This window comes from Chenopodium album, chromosome 12, assembly GCF_948465745.1.
Source record: "Chenopodium album chromosome 12, dcCheAlbu1.1, whole genome shotgun sequence".
NCBI lineage: Eukaryota > Viridiplantae > Streptophyta > Magnoliopsida > Caryophyllales > Amaranthaceae > Chenopodium > Chenopodium album.
Window position 1 is genome coordinate 5,103,079 of NC_137845.1, and position 3,858 is coordinate 5,106,936.

Here is a 3,858-nt window from a genome sequence, read left to right on the forward strand (position 1 = left end):
TTATAGTTACCTAATATGATTAGGTTTCTCATTGTAACCCTATAAATATTGATCAATGGAAATCACTCTAATCAAGGAGTTTATATTATCTGACATGGTATCAGAGCTTAGGTGAGATCTTGGGATCATATATAAAAAATTTCACCCTGCCGGTGGGTTGGAAAATTAAACCCACCGGCAGGATATACACAAATTTTTTATGCTTCCGCAAACACACACATATAGATTTTTTTTTTCCTTTTCTCAAAGTTTTTTTTTTAGAATCTTTATGTAACCTTGCGCCTCCCACCGACAGTAGCAACCGCGAAAGCCGCCTCCATCATTGGTGGCAATCGCATACACTACCGCCTCCCACTACTGGAAGTAACCACATCTGCCAACCTTCTCCATGTGCCGCACTCTATTTCCACCTCCTCATGACCAACAATGATTCTTACATTGCCCCATTGGTTTTTCTACACATAATCACATAGATTTTGTTTTGGTGGTGGTATATCAGAATAAGGTCAACTACTTTTGCACATCTCTTTTGCTATCAAGTTGGCTCCTCTTATTGTTGCAGCACTTGGAATCTTTGTGGAGTATTGATTCTTGCTACCTGGGTTTCTCTTTTGAGATTAATTTCAAGCGGTGGAATTTAATCTTTTTTTTGCGCTATTTTATTTGTTTTTATTCAACTGTGATTTCACGTAGTAGTGTAGTGTCTTATCCCGATGATGGTTTGATTCCTTAGCTTCTTCTTCTATGGATCTGCAACTTAGCCCAAGTCTGTGTGCGGCTCTTCTCCTTCTCCTCCGGCTTAGCAGTGCTTATCTCTACTCTACGTAGGTCGTGGCTGTTGCTTCTCATCATTGTTATCACCGGCACATGTCTACTACTTCTCTTTTGATCATGGGTTATCATACTATCCTTACCGTCCGATGCGTGATTCAGATCCAGTCTGAGCATCCGATTTTCTCCCGCTCTGACTGCGGGGGTGTGATAGAGAATATCCATAGAATATTCTCATCCTAGGTTTAGGATATATTTTGTATAAGATTATCTTTGATATCTGTACATATCTTATAGTTACCTAATATGATTAGGTTTCTCATTGTAACCCTATAAATATTGATCAATGGAAATCACTCTAATCAAGGAGTTTATATTATCTGACAATTTTCATTAAGTCATTTTAATTTCTAGATGAAGTGTATACATAGGTTTACTATACTGTACGGAGATCAAGAGTAGCTTACGTTCTTGATAAGTCAGAATAACTTTTTATCCACTATCATTCATGTCTCATCTCTTTGTGACATCACTAATGGATTTTCCCCTACTAATTATTTTGTTAGAAATTAATTTGAGTGTATGTGGGTAAATTTTGATTGTATCTATGTTCGGTTTCTAATTTCTTTCTCTTATAAATAATTTATTTTAACTTTATTCACTTTAGTTGTTTTCAATAAATTAGAACATGCCATAAGTTGAGGGTATGTGCATAAATTTTGATTATGTATACTTCTATTATATGGTCCTAATTTTTTAAAAAGCTAGAAAGAATTTGAGAAATATAAAAATACACTCCCTGTTTTAATATAAGTATGTGCTACACTCATGATCATGCGGTCATATTTTATAACGAACTATAAGTGTACCTTTATTTATTTTTTTTACACAAAAAACTATAATTTAATATTACTACGTATAAATTTCTCCTTTTATAGCCCCCGGCCAACCAAACATATACAGGGATCTTTTATCAAAATGGCTAATTTTACAAAAATATTTACCAAAACGGCTAATTATAAATATTAATTCCCAAACTAGCTAATTTATTAACTTGGAAGGAATTTATCTATTTCTTATATTCCTTTGAACTGGTTTGGTTCACTTTATGGATTTTTTTTTTTTATAATTTTTTTTCTGATTTTTTTTTTTTTTAAAAAATTAGTTTTTATTATTATTTTTTTTTTAATTTTGGTTTTTTTGTTTTTCTTTCGAACTTTCTAATGCCATAATTTAAAATATCCCATTAATTTGAACAATAACATTCAACATGGTATATTTGCAACAATTCTCAATTTTTTTAAAAAGTTACACAAAATAAACAATCACTCAAAAAATTGCTCCAAACTTCCAGTCAAAAAAAAAAAAAAAAAAAAAGGTACAGGAGAAACACATAAAAATAGAAATATATTAAGGTCTAAAGGCCCAAGTTTCTAATGCGAGAGAAAAAGGTGCATTAGAATAAGATTGAAGTCTAAAATTTGGAAAGCAAGTAGGAACAATCAATTCTTGAATATAAATAACTAGAGTTATACAAATATTAAATATAGAATCATTTTATTTGCTCTGAAAACAGCGAACATTCTAAAAGATTGAAGATAAGGCACCCAGACAAGCTGCAAATACAAGCTAATAGTGCATTTACAATTATGCATATACCTCTAAAATATGTAGTTACGGAGTAAATATATAGCTAATAATTTTTTATTTTTTTTGGTTTTAATAAAAAAAATCTATAAGAAAATTAAAATACAACAGAAAAAAAAAAACAAATTAAAAAAAAAAATCAATAAAGTGAACCAAACCGGTTCAAAGAAAAATAATAAATAGATAAATTAATTCCTTCTAAATTAATAAATTAGCTAGTTTGGGAATTAAATTTTATAATTAGCCGTTTTGGTAAATACTTTTGTCAAATTAGCCATTTTGGTAAAAGATCCCATATACAGAGTATTATTTTTTTTTTCCTCTCATATTCATTATTTTTTAATAAACTATTAGCCTCAATTTTATTTAATTTTTTTTTAATATTTCAACTACCCCACTTACCTCTTATTTTATTTATGTCAATTAAATTGTCTAAAATTATGTAGTGATCAAAGTGTAACATCATTTTAACACAGAGAGAGTATATTATTGCATATAAGTCAAGATTTCATAAATGTGAAATTAAAAATTTTGCTACCGACTAGAGTAGACTTACAGAGTTACAGTAGGTGCATGCACATACCATACATTGCAATTTGCAACCCTAGCTTAGATAGTATAAATAGTGTGTATATATCAAATGACGAAATATCTGTATTAAAAATGTAGTGCATGTACGACTTTATGAAATTAGATGGAGGAATGTCCTATAAAGATCAGAAATGCTCGACAAATATATATCATCACTATTGGAATTTGGAAAGCGGATAGTCATTTTACTCTATAGTGGAGAGTGTCTCAGCAAGGTTTTGGCCAACGTTTAAAAGGAGCAAAGGTATTCAAAGTGCATACAAGAGTGTATTTTAGGAGTATCAATGACAAGATTAAAAGTTCAACTCGATCTTATAAATTTAACCTTTTTACACTTAAGGAGTATATATTCTAATTAATAATTCAAGTCACAATCACATACACTTTCATATATATTTTATACTTTTAGGAGTGAGTTCATATAGTTTTTAAATCTCAATGCAAATCACTCTGTATATAAGTTTAAATAAATGTTGTTGGACAACTTAAAACTCACGATAGGTTTTTTTTAAGAAGTACTACTCCGTATATAGAGTACGTATCATATAGTGTATGTATTTATTAGTAGTAGTAAGGTATAAATAAGGTCTTTGGAGTATGAGATGAAGTATAAATGTACTTTCCAACTAAAGATACGGTTGTATTATGAGGGTAGGAGGTTCCTAGGTTAATATAGAGCCACGTAGATGAAGCCACTAAATTCCCGGTTAGGCAAGGAAATGAGGTTCAAAAATCACAATCAACACTTAAATAATTATTTTAAATTAATTCTCCCAATTTTATTTAAAAAAAGGAAAGGCACCATCTCTTAGTTCGCATGTGCCAAAGCTTTTAGGCTGGAAGAGAGAG